This window comes from Podarcis raffonei, chromosome 8 (genome assembly GCF_027172205.1).
Source record: "Podarcis raffonei isolate rPodRaf1 chromosome 8, rPodRaf1.pri, whole genome shotgun sequence".
Lineage (NCBI taxonomy): Eukaryota > Metazoa > Chordata > Lepidosauria > Squamata > Lacertidae > Podarcis > Podarcis raffonei.
Window position 1 is genome coordinate 9,537,984 of NC_070609.1, and position 23,937 is coordinate 9,561,920.

At 45.3% G+C, this 23,937-nt stretch overlaps 1 protein-coding gene across 2 annotated transcripts in view; it reads left to right on the forward strand.

The window, feature by feature from the left end:
- The window catches only part of PPP1R37 (protein phosphatase 1 regulatory subunit 37), a 49,893-nt gene that overhangs the window by 4,734 nt on the left and 21,222 nt on the right, over positions 1-23,937 (forward strand). The gene's annotated exons all lie outside the window — the stretch shown is intronic.

Consider the following 23,937-nt stretch of genomic DNA (forward strand, 5'->3'; position numbering starts at 1 on the left):
ACTTGTTGAGCTCAAAGGAAAATATGTGTAAATACTTTTGTTAGGAATGCCAGGTGGATGTACAGATGTTAGGAGAAGGAGAATGACCCTGTAGTCATTTTTCTATCCCCAAGTGCGTGGTTTGCCTTACCTATAATAGATTCATAGAACTACAGAGTTGGAAGGGATTGTGAGGGTCATACAGTCCAACCCCTCTGCAATGCAGGAATCTCAGCTAGGTCCTACATAACAGATAGCCATCCAGCCTCTGCTTAAGAAACTTCAAGGAGGGAGAGTTAATCACCACTCAAAATTTGCCAGGTTTAAGGTGCTCTTTGCACCTGGCTATTGGCCACTTTCAACCATGTGAAGGTGCCAGGGCGCCAGGTTGGCACCTGAGGTCTCCACCATGTGAAGGTGCATGTCTGGGGATCCTTGTATCTCGACTGTTTTCACACACTAATACCCTATCCTGTGGAATTCTATCTGATATATTTTATCTGCGTTATCAGAATTTCAGGAACCAAAAAGTTGTATTGGAAAATAGGACGTTTGAACTGTCTGGCCCCAAAATGATAACTAGGCATTCCATTTTGGTGACTGTAACTGCTTTTAGGAGCTGTTTGGTGCCTAGCTTATATATCTGAATTTCTAACACTTCTCATGGGAGTCTGTTCTACTGTTGAACAGCTCTTATTGTCAGAAAGTTCTTCCTGATGTTTAGCCAGAAAGTCCTTTCTTGTAACTTAAATCTATTGGTCTGGCTTCTAGCATCTGAAGCAGGAGAAAACAAGCTTGCGCCATCTTCCATATGACAACCTTTTACATATTTGAAGATGGCTATCATATCTCCTCTGTCTCCTCTTTGCCACGACTTCACTTGATCCGGACACTAGATGCAGCCTAGAATAGCATTAGCTTTTTTTTGCTGCTGCATCACACTGTTGACTCATGTTCAGCTTGTGGTCTACTAAGACCCCTAGAGAGCAGTTTTGATGGGGTGACACCAGATGTGTATTTTTATAAATTAATTTGTGGTAAGTTAGAGGTAACAGGGGAGAAAGTCTATATGACAGAACACTTGTGGTCTCATAAATTATATTACTTTCAATGAGCCCCTTAACATTTGGCCAGTGGGACAAGACTTGAAATGATAGTTTTTAGGCAGTTTCCATAGTAAACGCATTGCATACTGGAGAATGAATACACATTTGATTGCTTTATGCATAAAGCCAAAATACAGCTGCATCATTATTTTACATTCTCACTGCTCCCTTCATGTTCTCACTCCTCAGTTGCTTATTTCCTCTTTCACACAAACCAGTAATGGTTGGAATTAGGTTTGCAGCCTTTCACCCTAAACATTGGTTTAGGGTGAAAAAAAAATCTATAATTTACTGACGTATGTAACTGCAACGGTAACTGCTTTTCACCAGTACTTATTTTATGTAGAAAATGAAATATACATAGCATAATCAGAACAGTGTACATAAAAGCAATACTTTACTAATTGCAGAAGTTAACTAGCTGAAGCAGAGAAGATGAAAGAAAGTGCAGAGGACAAGAGTCCTTCTCATGGTGCCAAACCATAGTTTGGTGTTACAACTGAACTAAGCCGTGGTCATGATTTTACATTATTGTCAAATGTGGTTTTATTATTATTATTATTTAGTAGGGGGAGGCTGCAGACCATAATTGTATCAACAATGTTGTATTCTATTAGAGTTCTCTGTATCTGTAAGACCAGATACAGGCTTTTGGCTGATTGATATCAAATGCCCTTTTAAAATGTGTTGGGGAGGCGGGATTATTGGGTTATTCTTGTTTTTGTTTTATTATGTACAGTATTTTGTGTTTTTACATTGTGATTTTATCTTGTGAACTGGCCTGAGACCTGCGGGTATAGGGTGGCATACAAATGTAATTAATGTAGTAAGAATAATAAATGTTTCAGTGTGCATTGGGTTGAGGATGGCAAGTTTGTGCAGTGTTAAAAAACAATAACCCACTTACGGTATTTAGGCAGAAAGCACAATAGACAGAAATGGCAAGATCTGCTTGATTCCCTCTCCCCCCTCCCCCTAATTGTTTCTGACTCTTTGGAGTGGCCACCAATTAGTTTTTGAACACACCTTTACAAGCATGTGGTTTAAAAACTATAACGAAGAGTGACACCTATCCATAAGGAAATGCCGCTTGTGCTGGTAGGACTTCATTGAGGCAATAGTTCCCTGTTCTGCTAGGAGACATGCCTGGTGGCTACAGATACAGTCACAACACAATTACATCCTGTGTCACTCAGTGGAGCCAACCAGTTGTCTGTGCCTACATATAAGGAACCCTGGGCTAGGCAATTTTCTGGTTTCATTGAAGTCAGTAGATCAAGTTTCCCTTGCAGCTCTTTTGGCTTTATTGCTTGTTTATTGGATTTCTTGCCCGCCCTTCACCATAAGGTCTCATGAGGTATGCAGGAGTTGCAGTGTGTACACAGAGATCCTACAGTAGCCATGGCCTTCCCAGTTGGTACAGCAGTTTGCTGCGCTTATTCCTCTGCGCTTATTCGTGATCTGAGCCACTTCCTCTAGAAGTGGAGCAGGAGAATACTGTGAGAATACTGTGTGTGTATCAAGAAGCCCCCAGAGCTCTTAGTCAGTGATTATGAGAGAGAGATTGTGTGTGTGTGTGTGTTGCACAATGCCCATATGTTGTGGGTCATGGTGCTTTGTTGCAGATGGCTGTGTGGCTTAATTGAAGTGGTTGTCATATAAAAGCACTGATTGATTCAAACAGGGACAGTTGGAGCTGTTAATTTCGCTTTCAATATCAAATGCCCATTTAAATCGGATTATAGCAGCAATGCATGCGTGTAACACTTGTGTTCTGCCTTTGCTCGGGTTAATGGCATTTCAGAGCCCCTTGCTATAAATTCCTGTTCAGTTCAGGAATCTGGGGCTCCTTCTCTGACGGATTCTGCACTGCCTTCTTGAAAACCAATGTATTTTATTCGCATGTGCCAACAGTTCTGTTGGTAGTCAAACATTGTGTGCATAATTTGTTTTTGTGGAAAACTTTCTCCCTCTCTTAATTCTATACCCACTCCAGTTTCAGTCTCTTTTCACCGATGCTAGTTTTAACTTCTTATATGGTTTTGCAGTGTTTATATTTGGGCTGAAAGTAAAAAATGCAGGACTGAAAGAGGAAAAAAGAACCTCAAACGTGCACATAAGATAAATTTGCCAATACATTTGGTGTAATAATTCTTCAGGGGCAACTAGAAAAACTAGAAACATAGAATCATAGAATTGTAGAGTTGGAAGGGATGCCAAGGGTCATCTAGTCCAACCTGAATTGAAGTCCTCAATTCAAATTTTGCCTCTGTCTCAAATTCACTGCATTTTCCTGGTGAAGTGCCCCTCACCATCAGCACCCCTCAACTACCATATGAAGATACTGTCTTGCCTTACAGGGTTGCTGTAAGTATATCTTGGGTATTGTTCTGAAGTGCTTTGAACCCTGTGATGTACCATATGCATGCATTTGTCTTTTATGACTTGGAGAAACATAGCAGGATCTAAGTCTTTGCTGCTTCTTCCTCTGACACACAGCAGTGGGTGGTGGTTCTAGGCTATAAGTGGGTGGCCATCCCTGCCAAACCTAACTTGCAGAGGCTGAGCTGAGACACCGAGTCACATGCATGCAAGGTGATTTGTGAGAAAAGCAGCCTTACTTTCATTATGCATTCTCACTGCTTCCTATTATAAGACAAACCTTCAGCTCACACTCCCACACCCTTCAGTTGCTTTCAACAAGAGAGGGGAGGTATCCTCTTGGCACATTATGCAAATGATATGTGACAAGAAGAAAGCAGTAAGCCTTTCATGTGTTCGTCTCCACTCAGGGCGTATCCAGAAATCCATCAGTTGGTTTCACATTGGCACACAGGTCATTCATCCTACCCATGCAACCTGTGCCATGGGTTGTTCAACAACAGCATGCCAACTAGGCACAAAGCTTCCCCTGCAGTGTGCCCCTCTCATGGTGTCATTTGGGAATGCGACTACTAGCGACTGCCACTGAAGCAGGGTGGGTGGGTTGTATCCTGTCCAAACAATAGCTGATAACGTATTTTCTTTGAAAAGTATCGTTCTCGGGTTTCTTGGTGTCGCTGTGCCTGATTTCTTTATCCAGACATCTCCATAAACGCTGTACTTTTCTTCTGTTCCTTCTGATTGCGCCTGTGGTATGCGTTGCCTACGCTGTTTTGGGTCCTGTTTTCCTTGACACCTGTCAGGTCCTGTTATCCAGATAATCATTGCCCATCCGTAAGGGCACAGCTGCTTGTCTGAGCCAAGGAAATGTCTGGCTTTTTGTTTGGGTTTTTTTGCACCACATTTAACTAGAAAGGATGTTAAAGCTGAAAGCCAGCTTACTGCATGAGCTTTAAGGGAGCTCAGAATTTTTCTTAATATTGTACTCTCCCCGATGTCAGCTGCTGGATTAATACTGAACTTTGCTACTGCTAGTATGTAATGCTTACATAGCACCCACATTGCCCTCAGATAGTCCTCTCTAGCACTGTGGACATTAGTTGGCTGAACACAGGACTGCAGGGTTTGAGACTCACCATCCCATAATCAACTAGCTAAGGAAGCATTATGGTCTTCTAGGTGCATGACAGCCCCCACCTGACAACCAGGAAGCTTTATGAGCCCTTGTGGGCTACTGTACATCTGTGCTTGGCTAGGTGGGTCAGAAGCTGTGCAGGCCGGGTCTGGTCACATGCATTGTCTACCAGCAGCGCTTGTTGCACAACAGCAGTTGAGCCCTGGCCCAAATCGGGGCCTTTTCGCAGCTGCAATCAGAGTAGGAAGTGAATGCCATTTGTTGGTGTAACAGTGCTTGTATACCCAGGTCCTTCAGGCTTATCAGATGCACTGTCCTCTTTTTAATTCCAGCCTGCAATGTAGGAATTGCCTTTTCTTGACTGTAAGGTAAAGACTGTAGATGTTAGCATTTCTTGTCCTCTTTCTGGGTGACCAACTGCAAAGGAAGACAGGGCTCCTCTGTCTTATCAGAACATAAGAAGCGCTCTGCCAAATTCAGTGAAGTGCCCATCTTGTCCAGCATTTTGTTTCCCAGAGTGGCCACTCCAGTCATACGCTTCAGGAAATCCCATAGCCCATGAAGGCAGCAGACCACGCCAGGGACTGTGATTTCTGTCTCTGAACCTAGAGGCTGCATTTAGCTATTGTGGCGAATAGCCACAGAAACACTTCCATATATTTGCCTAATCTCTTTTTAAAGCCCTCTAAGCACACAGCTACTGCACTGTCCAGTGGCAGCAAATTCCATTAATCATTCAAAAAGAGAGAATATCACTCTAATAGTTTCTCCCACCTACCAAAATTTTGTCTTGTACCAGCAATTCAAGGGTCCATAAGGCTTGTCCTTCTTTGCATCTGATTGCCTCTGTGTCTCCCAAAAAACAAAAACAAACCCCAGCACAAACGAAGAAGCAAGCTATTGCCAAACAGAATGATGGTGCCAGCTGGTGTGAAGTGTCTTGGGTTGGGTCAGGGCATGACCCACTTGTGAGCATCCTTATCATCCCACTTAAAATTAATTTTATCCACCTGTAGCTAAAGATGTAAAAGCCCAGGGGGAAATGTGGGGTGCATTCCCTCCCCCCACCTTTGTCACATCTACCTGTGAGGTTTGACTGGATTCAGCGTCCACCTTTGATTCAAACCGGCAAACAGGCTTCTGTTAGTACTACTGCTATTAACGTTTATGCAGCGCTTAATCAAAAAGCAACAGCAGCTCACTACCCCCCAAAATGAAGAGCTTTGCATAGATCAAAAAAAGACAGGCCCTGCCTGCAAGCGCACAGTCTAATAACGAAGTATTTGTACCATTTACCCAAGCCTGTTTATTCAAGGCAGTTTAATCCAGTTACAAAGGATGACTTTTTGTTCCATACCACAAATCCATCATTCAGTAGCAGCAATACAAAAGATGGCAATCGGGATGTGCAAACAACATTATAACAACTTTGGTCTGGAAGTCAGTCTTTGCTGATGTCGAATGCATGCATGGCTTATGTAGTCAAACTTGATTTCTTCCCCTGCTGCCCTTCCTCCACAGAACTGTCCTATTACTACTGGTGAGGTTGCAACCCAACAGTTGGAAAAAAGCAATGCCCTAGATGTTTTGGACTGCGACTCTCATCAGCCATAGGCACCATGGCTGATGGGAGTTGTAGTCCACAACATCCAGAGGGCACTTAGGTTGGGTAAGGCTGCGCTCCACATCAGCTCCTTGGAGCTGGTAAGGAGGCCCAGATCTCTGACTGTTGCAAAGGATCTCTTGGCCTTGGGCAGCCTTTTGCTCTGAGCATGACCCTCCAGCTCCTCCTTGCCTGTCCAGCTGTCTGACCACAGCAAGAGAGTAGACTTGTCTGCCCCAGTCGTCTCTGGCCAGTTGTGGAAGCTGCTAACCATTGATCAGCATCAGCCATCCCTCACCTATGAAATCATTCAATTATAGAGCAAATGAATGGGTTATTGGTGGTTGCTTCCCATTCACAGTTAGCTTGCATCATTTTCGTGGCCTTTACACATGGGAAGAGAGGCCGATGACCTTTTCTCCGTGTACTTTGGCACTTTGACTGGTCTAACTGGTTAGAAAGCATTTAAATTGCTTCTGACAGGGTGACGTAATATAATGGTGTTTGGGCTGCATGGAGCCTCTGGGTGTCGTGAGCCCTACAATCCCGACTAGCTCGGGGCTGGGGTAGCAGTTGATTTCAGGTGAGAAACAAGAGGAGTAGAGCGGGAGTGATTCCATAGGTGGGGAGCTGCCCAGGAAGGGCCTATCTGCCCCTTTGATTTTAGACGCTGAGGAAGGGGAGACAGTCCTGCAGGTGCCCTGCCCATAGAGCAGAGACATTCCCTAGCAATGGGAGGAGGAGCCAGAGGAGCTTTCCCCCCTTTGTGCTGCCTCTCTCATGTTGGCAGTGGACCCATGCCCCTCTGAGAAGTGTGTGCCTCCAACCTTGTAAGGAGAGAGAGTCTTGTAAATGAGCTCTTGGGATGGCATGACCAGTTGCTGAGACATCTTCATAGCTTTCATTCAGTCTTGGACCCTTCTTGGAGTCCTGTTCCTTAGATTGTGGGTCTTCAACTGACTTAAACTGATCCAGGGTGGGTCACAATAGCTGCACTACCACCATGCAAATATATGGCAATAGATTAAGTGGGCCCCCAAATGCATGCTTAGGTTAAAGGTGGTTCCTGGGTCTGAAAAGGTTGAAGGCTACTGCCTTAGATAAACTGTGTTTGCACCACGACTTGTACCATTGCAAGTTTTAAGAAAATAATAGTAGTAGTAGTAGTAGTAGTAGTAGTAGTAGTTGTAGTAGTAGTAATAATAATAATAATAATATTTATACCCTCTCATCTGTCTGGGTTTCCCCAGCCACTCTGGGCAGCTTCCAAGAAAATATTAAAATACAATAGTCCGTCAAACATTAAAAGCTTCCCTAAACAGGGCTTCCTTCAGATGTCTTCTAAACTTCAGATAGTTGTTTATTCCTTTGACATCTGATGGGAGGGCGTTCCACAGGGTGGGAGCCACTACCGAGAAGGCCCTCTGTCTGGTTCCCTGTAACCTCACTTCTTGTAGAGAGGGAACCACCAGAAGGCCCTTGGAGCTGGACCTCAGTGTCCGGGCAGAACGATGGGGGTGGAGACGCTCCTTCAGGTATACTGGACCGAGGCCGTTTAGGGCTTTAAAGGTCAGCACCAACACTGAATTGTTCTTGGAAACGGGAGCCAATGTAGGTCTTGCAAGCATAATTTTTTACTCACACCTAAGAGCTTCTGCTGAAATGTTGTGGGCAAGAGCCTGGGCACCAAGTCACGTTTGTATGGTCAGTGGGAATTGCAGATCAGTTCAAAGTTTCTAGTGTCTGCAGAAGTGTGGCAGAGAGCACGCTGCCCTATTAAAACTGCTTCCTCTGGTCGGCATTTCTTAGCTCAGGGACATTCCCCACTCCCTGTTTTGGCCCCTACGTTTTCTTCCCCCATCTTTGTCTCTCATACCCTTCCAAAGTCCTTGAAATCACCCACCCACCCATGCCAGTGGGTGGTGTGACCCACATTAAAGCATTATAACCACCTTGTATGTTCTGGTCCTTTGGCTGAGTACCACAGATTTGAGAGTATTTTCAGCTCATTGGAGAACTGGAGCCTGCCACAGGCACTGTTGCTGGAGAAGGGGTGGGCCTGGGAGCTTGGCAAGGAATGGTATGGGCGATAGGAGTGGGGTGGAGTTAGGCCAGGCCTGCACAGCCTGTGACACAAGAAGCCAAAAGTAGCCCCATGTGGGAACTTCCCAGGAGCTTGGCAAAGCCCTCTCCATTATTTGCAGCCTTAGGGAAGTGGGGTGTTTACTTGGTTGGTTGTGTCATAAATTGTGTAGGCTCTACCTCAGGCAAGCGTGATTCTCTCTCTTCACCCCTTGCCCCTTTTCTCACTGTAGGAAACATTTGCTAGCAAGAAGCTGGCTCTAATTGTAAGTTAACATGGACTGTTTTTGAAGGTTTACATTGGGTTATTGGGGTTAGGGTTAGGGGACCCTTCTCACCCTTCCCTTTCCCAGTTATTATCTTGGAACTGCTTTTGCTTGGTGGCTGTGTGTGTGTTGCTGCTCTGGTGCATATAATGATGTGGTTTTGTTCACTGTGTTGGCGCAAGTTGAAGCGTTGCCTTTCCAGAGGCCTTTTGCCTTTTAAAACCTCAGCTGAGTCATGTCTGGTCATGACGATTAATGTTTTTCCTGGGAAGCCTTGTGTAAGCAAGCAGCTCCCAACTTGCTCAACTTGGAGGACCTGTGGAGTCTGTGGACTTGCAGAACAAACTTTGGAAGCTTATGTATAGCCCCAACTGAACCTCCTGGTTGAGAGTGTTAGATGTTGTGACTGTCAAAGCCAGATCAGAATAAAGTTGCTTTTAAAAGTTGTGTGTGGGGTTTTTTTTAACTGTTTATAGCTTGTTCTGTTTCAGAGGCTAGACATGTTAGGGCTGCAATTTTAATTGGTTAGATCCGGATTTCCCAAGCTAGCAGGACCAAGTTGCCAGGGATGATGGGCATTGCAGTCCAAAAACAGCTGGAGACCCAAGTTTGGGAAATCAATCAGGCTTTTAAGTGACAAAAATGTGCAAATTAAAACACAGAGAAACACTTAAGAAACAAGTACTGTACTCAAAGTCTCCTTCTTTGAAGGTCTTTAAGCTAGCTGAGGCTTGACAACCATATGTCAGGAGTGCTCTGATGGTGTTTCCTGTTTGGCAGGGGGTTGGACTCGATGGCCCTTGTGGTCTCTTCCAACTCTATGATTCTATGATTCTCATAAGAAACTGCAGATGGTAAGCACTATCTTAGGAGAGACACTGACTCTTACCTCTCAAGCAGAAGGAAATGTCTCTTCTAAGAGGATGCATAATCAAAACACAAATTAAGTATGATTTTGCTTCCCAAAACACGGGTTTTACTTGTATGTAAATATAATCAATCAGTCAATCCACTAAGATTCATTTAATTGGGTAGCAGTCCTAAATTATTTGTTATGTTATTATCCCACCCTTCCTCCAAGTAGCTAAGCATGACAGATGAACTGTCACAACCTTATGAAAATAGGCTGGGCTGAGAGGGCAATGGTTTGCCTGAGCATCAGGCACTGAAGTGCCCAAATGGCAGCACAGCCCAAGCACAGCTTGCCTCCTGGACTCAGGCCTGGGGTTTCATTCCAGGTTTGAGCAGAAACGGAGCATATATATATATATATATATCTGAATCGGGTCACTTGCTCATTTTGTTGAGTCAGTTTTTATGGAAGGTAGATCTGTCAACGGCTTTGAACCACGAAAAGTAAATGGCATCTCTGTATTGTCAGAAACAGCCTACCCTTGGTTAGGAGATGCTAGGAGCAGAATGGATGGGGCTGTTGCTGTTGTGCCCTGCTGTAAGTTTTCTGAGAAGTACTCTGCTGTGGAAACAAAACACTGGGCTAGTCAGACCTTTTGGCCTGACCAACAGGCCCTCTCCCATTTGAGTCATCTACTCCACAGTGGTACCCTCAAGATGTGGTTGGACCACAACTTCCCTCATTCCTGACAGATGATGGGAGATTCAGTCCCAACTGTAGGGCACCATGTTGGCTATACCTCGTCTATTCTGACTGACAGCAGCTCTGCTACCTAGGTGGTGGTTTTTTAAATGGCAATGGTGGGTATCAAACCTGGGGTCTCTGGCATGCAAAGTGTGTCCTCTGCCACTGAAGCCAGTTCTTACTTGACCACTGTTCCTTGGGCTGCACAAGGTCTCTTTCTGCCAAAATCAGCTGAGACGTGATGCAAGGACTATCTTTGCGCCCCTTCGGGCAAGCCATTTGAGTCTAAATCCCGCTTAATATTAAGGATGGAGCTGTATGTTATAAGAAACACTGGGTTGCCACAGATAAGGGCAGCTCCACACCCAAGTTTTCCCAGTTCCCCTCTAACTAAATTGAAACTAAATCCTTCGAAGACAGAGGTCCTATGGCTGGGTCGGGATGGCATGGGGATGAGGGACCAACTCCCTTCTCTTGCGGGGGCCAATTAGTGCCATTGCCTTCTGTTAAGAGTTTGGGTGTAAACCTTGACACCTCACTTTCCATGGAGGCGCAAGTTACTGCAACAACCAAGGCGACATTTTTCCACCTTCAAGCATCAAGCAGTTGGTCCCTTACCTTTCCTGCCCTGACCTGGCCACAGTGATCCATGTGACGGTCATCTCCAGGCTTGACTACTGTAATTCGCTCTACGCGGGGCTGCCCTTGAAGCTGACCCAGAAACTCCAGAGGGTGCAGAATGCTGCAGCGAGGCTTCTCACGGGGTCTCTGCCATGGGAGCATATTCACCCAGTGCTTTTCAAACTGCACTGGCTCCCGGTAGAGTACAGGGTCAGATTTAAGGTGTTGCTTTTGACCTTTAAAGCCCTACACAGCCTAGGACCCTCGTACCTACGGGACCGCCTCTCCCGGTATGCCCCACGGAGAGCCTCAAGGTCCATAAATAGCAACACCCGAGTGGTCCCGGGCCCTAAGGAAGTTAGATTGGCTTCAACCAGAGCCAGGGCCTTTTCATCTCTGGCTCCGGCCTGGTGGAACGCTCTGCCTCATGAGACCAGGGCCCTGCAGGATCTGATTTCTTTCCGCAGGGCCTGTAAGACAGAGTTGTTCCGCCAGGCCTTTGGCTTGGAGCCAATTTGATTCCCTCCCTCTCTTTCTTTTTTCCTTTCCTTCTCCTCCTGCGATGAGGCTACATTTTAATATTTTAATGTTTCAATATTTTAATGTTGTATTTTAATTTTGTTTTTAAGTTGTAATCATTCAACTTGTTTTTATTATTGCTTGTAAGCCGCTCTGAGCCCGGCCTTGGCTGGGGAGGGCGGGGTATAAATAAAAATAAAAATAAAAATAATAATAATAATAATAATAATAATTATTATTATTATTATTATTATTATTAACGTGTAGGAAAACATAGCCAGAAACCTGAAATTATGGGGTTCTGTGTTCCCCTACCAGCGCCGGCCACTGATGTGGACATTCAGCCTGCTGAGACCAGGGCATGGGGTAAATCTTACTACATGTTACAGAGTGGCAGAACTCTGCACAGCGATGCTGTTTTTGGCAAGAGCCCCATGCATCTCATAATTTGACCTTCCATGCTTAGGCTGCCTCTTGTGTGTAAAGTTTGGGCTAGAGCCTGCTCCTTGCCATCAGCACAGGGTGCTGCTTCTCCTCTCCTAGGCTAGTTGCTTCTTTTCTGCCTGCCACCCGTCTCCCCAAGCTTCTGGGTCAGAACCGAGAGGCCTGTCCAATTTCCAGTGCTTCTTTTCGCTGGCACGCTTTTGTTTGCTTGTGAGAAAGACAAATCTTGGCAAGCTTGCCAAAGCAAGAGACTGGGAAAGGGTTAATGTCTGGGTCGTGACTCTTGGCTGAAGTCCCAGATGGAAAATGAGTTGGCTTTGTGCAGGAACAAACAATATTTTTGCCTGAGAGCTGGGAGCTGAAATGTCAAAAGCCGAGCCTGTGGACTCGGGGGCTAGAAAGCTCCCTAGATCAAGAGCCGCTGCAGGAACTGGCAATGTTTGGTTTTACTTGCATCCTTGCTCTCTGTTGCCTGGCACTTCTTAATAATTATGATGTCATTAGTTTTCATGGGGAGAGCCGCCTAATGAAGTAGCTTCCTACAGGCTCTGCTGTAGTCTGTCCTTAATTCATTTCTGTGCATGCTGTTTCTGCTAAAAGCTTGCCCGCCTTAAATTGTACTTTACATTTCTCACACCCTGGGAGTCTAAATCTGTGTTGAAGGAGTGAGATATAAATTATGTAAATAAATTAGCCTGGTAAAAAATGGATCATGTTGGACTTGCCGGTGTTACTTACTTATATTTCTTTACATTTCTCTCTTCCATGTCTTTATTGTGGGATTCAAGGCAATGTGCCTTCATGTAGAACTAAGACCAGCATGTTCCAAATAGCTGTCACAAGTGTGGGGAACCTTTGACCCTCCAAATATTGCTGAACTGCAACTCTTAGAAGAGCAGCAATTTCACATTTGAGTTTCTTAAGGATTCTTGGGCGAATGCTATCTGGACTCATCAGTTTGTCAGTTTTTATTTTGTCTATAAGGCCTGGAATGTTCTTGTCAACACTATTTCCATTAGTTCTTCCGGCTCTCCACATATGGAAGTTGTTCTACATCATATATTGCACTGGGAAGACAGATGCAAGCAATTCACTCAATTTATCTGCAATCTCCTTATCCTCCGTTAGCACACCTAAGGCACTATTGCCTTGTCATCCTACAATCGCCTGCCCAGCTGGTCTCCTGCTAGTAATGTATTTAAAGAACCGTTTGTTGTTAACCTTTATGTTTCAGCAACGTGCTCCTCAAATTGTTTTTAAACATCTCTTAATGTCCACTTCCATATCTTTTGCGTTCCATTTTGGTCTCATTTGGACAAGGCTTCCGTTTTCTAAGGAAGCCTTCTTACCTTGGCTGCCTTGCAGAATATTTTCTGGAGCAGAAAAGGCTAAGGAGTAAACCCTACACAGATCTAGAGCGAAGCCCCTAAGAGGGTTGGATGGTGCCTTGTACACCTCCTTCCAGAAACTCCTGCAGCCCAGATGGCACCAAATGTATTGCTATGCTTACCTTTGGACCGCTTCAGTGAGGCCGAGAGGGGGGGTCTTGTCATGTGGACAGCCCAGGGCCTCCATACACATAACCCAGGATTATGCCCCGGGGAGGTCACTTTGGTGCTGCCAACACAGCAGTTTGACTTCACCTCTGGAAGCACACTCCAGTCTCTCTTTAGACAGTTGGATGCCAACAGCATCTGGTCTCCTCATCTCTTGCCTCTGGCCATGCTTCCTAGGGCGGTTGGCAGTTCTAGTTCTGCAAGGTCTGGAGGGCCAAAGGTTCCCCACTCCTGATCTATCACCTTTTCGTTCCCGTACACTTTTGTCTTCTAGAAGCACATCACCACTTTTTTGTTCCCAGTCAAAACAAAAAAATTTTTTTCCTTCCAGTAGCACCTTAAAGACCAACTAAGTTAGTTCTTGGTATGAGCTTTCGTGTGCTTGCACACTTCTTCAGATACACTGAAGTATGAGCTTGGTATGAGCTTTCGTGTGCATGCACACTTCTTCAGATACACTGAAACAGAAGCTGCCAGATCCTTCTATATAGTGAGAAGGTGGGGAGGGGTATTACTCAGAAGGGTGGTGGGAATGGGTGATTGGCAGATAGCTGTGATGAGCCTGTAGACGACTCTTAACGACTGCAATAGGTCTTACAGGAAAAAGCAAGGGGTGAGAAGGTGAAAAATGGCTTTGTCATGTATAATGAGATAAGAATCCAATGTCTTTGTTCAGACCAGGTCTCTCCATGGTTTTAAGTTTGGTAATGAGTTGCAATTCAGCAGCTTCTCTTTCCAGTCTATTTCTGAAATTCCTTTGTAGTAAAACAGCTACTTTGAGATCTTGTATAGAATGTCCTGGGAGATTGAAGTGTTCTCCTACTGGTTTCTCCTACTGGTTTTTGTTCCCAGGGAATTCTTGCCAAACTCTGCTCTTTTCAAGTTGGGTAATCATGGAGGTGCTTAGTAGCAGTGTCTCTTTGTTTAGACTGGCAAGGCACTGAGCTCAAAGAGCACTATTTGATCTACTCTGGCCAATGCTTGCTATGGGGCTTTGGGGGATCTTGCTGGCCATTTCCTTCCCTTGGCTGGAGCTGCGTGGTGATGACACACAAGCCGAACCCCTGCCTAACGTCCCAAGTTAGCACCGACTGAGCTCAAGTCCAGATGGTCTGTTTCTTCCGTCTAAGCAACATACAGGCGCAACTGCAGTTGAGAGTTAAGCGGACCCAACACAACGCTGGCTCTTTGAAGAATCCGTTTTTGAACTCCTCCGTTGAAATTGGTTTCAGCCATCTGTTGTAGCTGCACCAATACCCTGGTGGCAGCTGGAAGCTGCTTTCTCTTAGCAAACTGAGGCTGGCTAATGGTATTTGGGGTACCGGGCTGGAAGCATATAGATGACAAAGGCAGGCAGCCGGGGAGAGAGGTGCTGAGTATATCCAACAAGAGGGGAAGGACATATGACAGGTTGATGCCCTGGGACTCGCCATCGGAGAACGGCAGAGAAAGCAGCCAAGGAAGTCTGTTTGTGCCAGGAAGCCAGAGCAGTTCACATAGCACCCCCTGACCTCTTTGCTGCTCTGGCCCCTTTGTGGAGAATTCCACCTTGCCATCCTCACTCCCACCTGGACATTGATGCTGCAGCCAGCTGTTATTTGTGTATTCCTGTAACTAAATGGATCCTTCCATCAGATGACACTGAGGACGCCCCCCCATGCCTTACCTACCCCAGTCTGTTCAGAGTATGATTTGTCATACATTTCTTTGCTCTCCTTGGAATTGTGGTCACAGCCTCACAGAGAAATTTCCTTTCCTTCCTCCTCCTCCTCTTCTCTCTCACTGACCCTGCTTTTCGTGTGCTTCAGATCCTAACAACCTCTTCTGGCGTTTTTCTTTTTCTTGTTCTGTAAACACATTTACTACCAGGGCCTGCCAAAAATTACCCTGTTCAGACATAAAAGGAAATACTGTGAGGGTTTAAGCCCTCTGGGGAGGGATTTTTTTGGGGGGGGGCGGAGGCAGAATCCTGCGTTTGCTCTGGACTTGAGTGCAAGCTTTATATTGCTGAGCTGATCTGGGCTGGCAGCCAAGTACAGCCAGCTACAGTAAGCGGATCTGTCCTCTTCCGCCCCCCCCCCCCGCCTTGCAACTCTCCTGCAAAACACTACTTCAATTGGGGGAACAAGCCTGATCTGTCACAGGACTCCTTCTTTCGCAGAGAGATGTCCTCAGTTGTTAGCTTTGCCCGGAGCTTAAAAAGATCAAAAGATGAGTCGGGCACTTGTGATACTTTCTGGGAATAAATAAGTTGGAGTTGCTGTTTTTGGTTTTGTTTTTGTTTTTAAAAATCCTGCTTGAACCTTTATTAGTTGGCTTTCTAAATTGGTGTTGCATTTGTAGTGGAGATGGTTATACGGCTTACCTGCAGCATTTTTACTTTTACGTGTTTGCACTTGTGGTGAACCAAGACTGCAAGTTTTAATTTGTCAACTGAAGCTTTATTGCAAATTTTAATAGGTGAGAAACCTAGTATGATTTTGAAGCTATTTTGGTTCTGGTGTGTTACTGTAAAAATGAATGGAAAAGAAGAAAATGAAATTTGCCTCCCCCCACCCCAAAGTCATGAGCTTGTGATTATTCTGAGGGTGTGTGCCTAAATCATATAATTCCTCCATTAAAAACAAAACACTGTATTGAAGTTTTGATGCTGAGGTGCATTTCATTGATCAGTTATAAAGCAAATTATTTAATCAGTGAAGGCTGCAGTTGTGCGTATGCTTACTTGTGAGAAAGCCCCGTTGAATTGAGTGGGACTTCTAAACAATAATGGTTGGATTTATTCAGCTGATGTTTTGATTAGGTAGAGTGGAGTGGGAGACAAAATCCTTTCTCTTCATAAAGGTAAAGGTACCCCTGACCGTTAGGTCCAGTCACGGACGACTCTGGGGTTGCGGTCCTCATCTCGCTCTATAGGCTGAGGGAGCTGGCGTTTGTCCGCAGACAGCTTCCGGGTCATGTGGCCAGCATGACTAAGCTGTTTCTGGCGAACCAGAGCAGCGCACGGTAATGCCATATACCTTCCCGCCGGAGTGGTACCTATTTATCTACTTGCACTTTGACGTGCTTTCGAACTGCTAGGTGGGCAGGAACTGGGACCAAGCAACAGGAGCTCATCCCATCACGGGGATTCGAACCGCCGACCTTCTGATAGGGAAGTCCTAGGCTCTGTGGTTTAGACCACAGCGCCACCCGCTTCCCTTTTTCTCTTCATCCCCCCCCCCATTGTCGAGCTTCTTTCTCTCTGGTTCCTTAACTATGTTACCCGTGAATGGGTTTCCCTCCCACATCATCTCCGTGTGAAGCAAGGGAAGGAGTGAAAGTGAACTTCCGAGGTGCAAGAGGGAGGAACTCTGCCAAAGCCTCTTTGCGGTTCATGCTTAGGGTGGGTCAAAGAGCTGAGCCTGAGGAGAAAATGGGTGCTTTGGGATTAGGACCCGCTTGGCCAGCGCCTGAGCTTCCATCCATATCACAGAAATGATATCAGGTGATGAAGTGGGACTTCCAGGAGCTGGTAGAGACACCTCTTTGCTTAAACACCTTGCAGAAGTCATTCTGTGCAGTCCAAAGTAAATTATCCCGCTTCTGTAAAAAATAAATAAATAGGCAAGTAAGTTTAAGGATATGTGTGTGTGCCTAAAAAAAGGGAGAGTTCTGCCAAAGCTTCATGTAGGCAAATAGAAGGTTAAACACCCCTTTGCCCTGACACTGCCCATTTAAGGTGACGTGAGTCACTAATTGGAGACTCTGCTACTCAACCCTCAGCCCTTGCTCAGTTTTAATCTGTGGCCCATGTTAAAAGTAGAGTAGCCTTACGAGGGTATCAGGGTACGTGCTTGTTTTCCCAGTGTGCAGCTGGTTATCCAGACCTTCAGAACTAAACATTGGAATAGACTTTGTTAATGCTGCTCCTGCTTGTTGACAACCTGCGGTTTTGGTAAATGTGTGTACGGTCAGTTTATGAGAAAATAAAAGGCGCAGATGCACGACGTGAAAAAAATGGGCCCGGTGGATTAAAAAAAAAATATGTTGCTACATATTCAGGGTGTGCTCGCTTACAGGGCAGCCTCATTCCCCCCCAATTCTCTGGTTGCAAAATGGGTCCTTGCAGCTTATTTCACAGGGTCGCTGTGCTACTTTGTGAGTGAAGAAGGACATTCCGTGTGCTTTAGATGCCAAAAGGACCTCTTTGGTATTAAAAATACAGAGTAAATGCAATCCCAGCCTCAACACTAGCCGGAATGCTGCAGTTGCCTCCAGGGGGTTGGTTTTGGGAACCTAAAGGGCAGCAGGTTGTAAATTATTTAATTTAGTATTATGATTGCTATACTTGTAGGCAACTGCAGGTTGTTGTTTTTAAAGTGCCTTAATGTTCCATTCTGTAAAATGAGAATAAACCCTGATTTGGGAGATGGAACGTAAAGGAAACAAATGGCTTTAGTAGCATACTTTGTTACGACAACGTATACATTTGTGTGCACTGCTTTCATTTGGGAGGCTGAGTGGTGCATTGTCACCATTTGGATTTCCCACTTCAGGCACCAAAATATCTTGAGCGAGCACTGAGTGTGAATAATATTTAGTGATTTGCTGGAGCAAAGACTGCCTGTCTGTTCATACTCAATTTTTGAGCTTAATTTTTAAAACCGGAAATTTCACAATACATATTTTCTACAGTGTATTACACCCTGTGTGCGAATTATTGGCAAGAAAACGCCTTCTCCTTACAGTAAAGTAAACAAAGGGCTTGGAAATGGGGAGGATTAAAATTTATCTAAGTTTAGACCAAGCGACTCTGCTTTATACAAAATAACCACCACCCATAGACTTTCTTGGCTTAACAGAGCTATAAGAACAACATACTTCTATAATGTATAAATTGTATCTATGTAAATTATACCCAACAGCATAAAAGTGTCTTTACCACAAGTGTTTACTTTGTATCGTTTTAATTTTGTTTTAAATGTATTTCCTTTTTTTGTTTTTAACTGTTTTTTATAATCTTAAGTGTACATTGCCTTGTGAAGGCGATTAATACATCAGTAATAATATAGAGCAGCTTTCCTCTGGCACACTGAAAGTCCATATGGAATTTCTTGGGCAGGACTATTCATAAACAGCAAACCATCTTTTGTGCCAAGGAAGTATTAGGAAAATCAGCAACAACCGTGCAGATTTATTCCATAAATTGAACACACTTGCTCTTATTTTTAGTCCAAAGTTTTAAGTTATTTTTAGTCTGCTTTAGATTTATACCCCGCTTTCCTATAAAAACAAGAGCCAAAACTACATATAACAGTGGAAGAGAACCGGGCTCCAATACTGCAGTTCAAAAGAGAAGCTGCAATTCCTTGGTCAACATGATTGTCACCTCCCCTTCTTTGACTCTGGCCATCCTATCTCAACATCTCTGCACTAGCTGGAAAGGTCTGCCCAGTGTGTACCCTCTCTTCCATCATTCTGGAAAACCCTGGCTGATACCTACATTCAGCTGAATGCCATGCAAACCCCAAACTGATAATGTTTTTCTGCTAAGGGGCTGCTCTGCCAGTGGCTGAATTTTGCAGGAAAGTCTCTCTTAGCTGGAATGCCTGCCATTTGAGGTGCATTTATCCTTCAGCAATTAGTAGCTTGAGTTTATTAGTAGCTTAAGGGTTTGCTGATTAGGGGTGGGAGACAACTTCCAAGGGAAGTGCAGGTAAGGTACAGGAGCTTTCAATAGGGTCTGATAGTCCACATTTCTTGGCTCATTGATCCTTATTTTCAGAAGGCAGTAATCACTTTTATTTATCGTATTTTTCGCTCTGTAAGACGCACCAGAGCACAGGACGCACCTAGTTTTTGCAGGAGGAAAACAAGGAAAAAAATATTCTGAATCTCATAAGCCAGAACAGCAAGAGGGATCGCTGTGCAGTGAAAGCAGCAATCCCTCTTGCTGTTCTGGCTTCTGGGATAGCTGTGCAGCCTGCTTTCGCTCCATAAGACGCACACACATTTCCCCTTACTTTTTAGGAGGGAAAAAGTGAGTCTTATAGAGCAAAAAAATACGGTACCCACTCTCCACTGATATCCTCGAAGAGCATTGTCATATTCTATAGTCTGTTCACTGCCACCATCAGAACTCAAAAATTTTTTAGACTAAACAAACAGGCTGGAAAGTGCATTGCAGAGTAAATTTGCACACGGAATTGAATAATAAACTGCAACTTAGGTTTTCACTTCGAGAAGCTGGCCAGGGGCTTGCTACAGAACTCCTTTTAGGATCTTTTTTCAAAGCCCAGAACGAAATGTGATGCCCAATGAAAGACTTCTTTCTCTCCGCATATCTGAACGCCTGGCCTGCACAATAAAGCAATTAAAGTGGAAGTGTGCAGCAGCTGCCGCAGCTTGGAAATTTCTGGTCTTCCCCGATAATTACGTTAGTGGTGGAATTATCCTTTCTCCGAACTGAGCCTGGAGGGGGGCGGGGTGGAGAGATCGCTCTGCTTCAGTAATCCAGACCGGATTACAACGTTGTAATTGGATCCCTGCGCAACGAACTCCGTTTTGTGATGCAAGCCACTTGTTTTGCTGCTCTCGGAGCGTTCCAAGTCGGTCTCTGTCCTGGTGTGTAAAAAGGACGGTTTGAGGGCAGCTTTTAAGGGCTGCCAGAATTTCTTGCCTTAATAACAGGCCTCTTGCTATCTGCCTCCTTTGGAGGGATGATTGGGGCAGTGGAGGTGAGGGGGGGGGGAGGGACTCCTTCCTAGGAAAGCACAAGCAATTTAAATTGGCAGTAAATGGGGCTGTGGATGTACTTGGTGCTAAAGCAATCCCCCTAAAATTCTGCTGCAAGGTACCCCCAAATCCTGCCATAACAGGGCCCAGTTTTTCAAAGCACTTCCCCTAATTTCTCCTGCTTTGCAATAGCTTCTCCTAGCCAATTGGGAGGGGCAAGGAGCCCTTTGGGAAGGGGGAGCAAATAAATCCAGGCCCCCTGCAAGCCCCTCTGAATCAAAGAGACTGGTTCTGGCCCCTGCTATGTGGTTTGTGGATGAAGGCTGGGAGCAAAGTTCCCTCCTTCCAAAGTTGCTGCTACTGTTCCGTTGCACCTGATTTCTACCTTACCCTTATCCCTTCTAAGACCCTCTGTGTTGTCCTTTCCCAGCCCTGCCTTCTTTTCCTCGCACTGTCAGACTTCCTTCTCTCCAGACTTTGCCAGATTAAGGTTTTGCAAGGCATTTTGCACTGGCGTATACAAGGTGCTCTGGCATCTGTGGAGCTTAATTCCACAGCTCCTCTGGCTTTGGGAATGCCTGCAAATGTTGCTAATGCGCTTTTGAGCGTGAAACTAATTCTGGCATGACTGTACTGGCTACCAATTAGTTTCCAGTGCAATTGAACAAGCTGCTTTTGACCTAGAAATACATAAGTAGCTCAGGACCTCAAGGCCCACCTCTCCCCACATGAACTAGCCAGACCCTGTGCTCATCACTGGAGGCCCTTCTCCCTGTGCCCACCTCTGAGGGAGGTGCAGATGGTGGAAACTTGAGAACAGGCCTTCTCAGTGGTGGCTCCCTGCGTGTGGAAGGCTCTCCCCCAGGAGACATGCCTGGCGCATTGTATTTATTTTTAGGCACCAGGCAAAAACATTTATTTTCAGCTAGGTTCTATGTCCTTTATTTGAAGGGTTTTAGGTGTACTTCTGGCCTCTTAACTTAGTCAGGTGGGTTGTGTTAAAGGTAAAGGGACCCCTGACCATTAGGTCCAGTCGTGATTGATTCTGGGGTTGCGGCGCTCATCTCGCTTTATTGGCCGAGGGAGCCCGGCGTACAGGGTCATGTGGCCAGCATGACTAAGCCGCTTCTGGCGAACCAGAGCAGCGCACGGAAATGCCGTTTACCTTCCCGCCGGAGCAGTACCTATTTATCTACTTGCACTTTGACGTGCTTTCAAACTGCTAGGTTGGCAGGAGCAGGGACCGAAGCAACGGGAGCTCACCCCGTCGTGGGGATTCAAACCGCCGACCTTCTGATCAGCAGGTCCTAGGCTCTGTGGTTTAACCCACACTGCCACCCACATCCCTGGGTTGTGTTAGTTCTGCCTTTTTATATACTATGGTTGGTTTTTAGGGTTTGTTTTCGTTTTTATTCTTTGTCTTAGTGTTAGTATTTTTTAAGCCATTTTGGGTCACTTTTCACGAATAAAGGAACCAGAAATGTATCTGATAACAATAACAATATTTGCAAGAACAGGCACTAGAAGATTGCTTTTTTAAAACAGGGACCCAAGATTCTCATGAAAGAGTTGTCCGTCCCAAAACACATATTGCACTAGGAAGTCCCCAGTTCAAATCTCACCTCAGCTGCTCTTTGTGACGTGTGTCATCATGGGTGTGCAGTCTTTTTGTTTCAAAGGACAAAATGTGCTAGTAGCCTGCCCTGAGAGAATCACAAAACAGTTCATTAAGACAATATACAGTAATGGAAAAGAATTTCCAGTCATTCTGTTTGGTCTATTATTGCTATAAAGTTTGCAACCCTTTCAGTCTCTCTCAAAGCAATTGACATTACATACCTTTTGTCATTCTCCAGATAGCTCCAGTAAATTGCCCGAGTACTGCTAAATCCTGTGCTGTTATGTGTCACTTTTTTTGGGGGGGGAGAGGTTTCAAGTTCTGGGCATGCTGAATCTTGATGGGCCATGGTCAAATAAAATAATAAAATTCCTGTGGAAATTGCTAATAAAAACATCTTGGGATCCTGTGTTAATTTTAACTCTCAGCGTGTCATTAATAGGATCTAGTATACATTTTATAGCTTTAATAACAGAACCACCACCAATGAGCAAAATTATCCTTTCCCCTCCATGTTTCCAGCATACACCTGAGCCCCTCCCATTTGTTTTTGACAATTAAAAATACTTTTCACACAGAGGGAAGCAATACATTAGTACCTCTGGTTGCGAACGGGATCCGTTCTGGACGCCCGTTCACAACATGAGCAGAACGCAACCCGCAGCGGCACGTCTGCGCACGTGCGGGTTGCGATTTGCCGCTTCTGTGCATGCGTGTGATGTCATTTTGCGCTTCTGTGCATGCGTGAGCGGCGAAACCCGGAAGTAACCCTTTCCGGTACTTCTGGGTCGCCGCGGGATGTAACCTGAAAGAACGTAACATGAAGCAAATGTAACATGAGGGATGACTGTAGTGAATTTATTCACCAGTGGTCATAGGTGAGGCTTTAAATTAACTGTCCATTTAGCTGGATAATTTTCTTTGTAATGAAGCTTGATAGATTTGGGATCAAACTCTCTTGCTGGTTTTTACTTTTATAAAGGCAAGCTTCCCACTGGGCATGCCCAATCCTGTGTGCACATGTAGGGTGAGCTCTGGATCCTGACCTTTACCTCCACATGCAATTTGGGGGTGCAAATGCTGGTATAACTTTTCAGAGCTCTCATAAGCTGTTGTTGGCATCTGTCTGTCTTGAAACAATGGAGTGCACCTCTAGGGGCGAAGTCTAACTGCTGTGTTAGCAGCACCAAAGTGATTTCTCTGGGCGCAGTAGTTGTGGAGGTCCTGAACTGCCCAGAAGACGACACACACACACCCCGCCTTGGTCTCACTGATGTGCTCCAAAGGAAAGCAGAGCAATACATTCAGTACCAGCTTGGTTGCAGGAGTTGCCGGAAGGAGGCATACAAGACACCATCCAATCGTCTTAGGGACTCCACTCCAGATTTGTGTTGGGTTTACTCCTTAGCCTTTTTCTTCTCCCAAAGATATTCTGCAAGGCAGCAGGGGTTGAGGACCAGAGTTTTCCTTATCCTAGATGCGCTCCCTTCCCAGGTGGACAAGCCCCATCTGCCCTTCACTTCCCTCTACAGCACGTGCGGAATCTGCCTTCTTGACCGTTGGACGCCGCTATTGGTCTTGTCTGATCAATCTGCTGGATCCTGTCTTTGCATGCAGTAGAAGTCCCTAACTCACTGAGGCTTTGATGCCCATTGGCTACCCTCACCTGGTTTAGCCCGCCAGTCAAAGCTATTCCTGGGGTGTGGCCGCTGTTCCGTGCTGACACCTTCTAGGAGCCACAAGTGAGAGCTAAGTCCAGGGTGGGGACCAAAGGTGGACAAACTGCCTCAGAAAGAGCATGATGTGTCTCTCCCCTAAAACCCTTTACACCTCTTTCATAAGCAAATGTGTGTAAAGGAGCTCTGAACACCTGAAATGCAGAGGTGATGCTTAAATATTCTAGCTTTCAGCTTTGAAAGAATCCAGTTTCTGAGCTCAGCCATCTGCATTCTGCTGCTTGAATCAATTTGACTATCTGGCACCTGAGGTACCCGATTCCCTGCTCCAGTGAACAAAGCTTTGTGGCTGCTATCGGGATTCTGGCAAATCATCTCATTATGCAACATCTGCTAACAGCAGCAGAAATGCTGGCTGCTTGGACAGGGCTGGAAAAATCCTAGAAACCAAATGCTGGCACCTAGGTTAAAAAAAAATACCCCCAATCTCTTTATTCAGGTATTGAACACTTGAGGATAGAAGTTTGCATAAGGGGCCAAATCCTTATGACTAGTCCTGCAGCTGATTTCATTGGCACACACAAAAAACATCACGCCAGTTCCCCTCTCTGCCGCCTCAGTTTCCCCTATTACTCT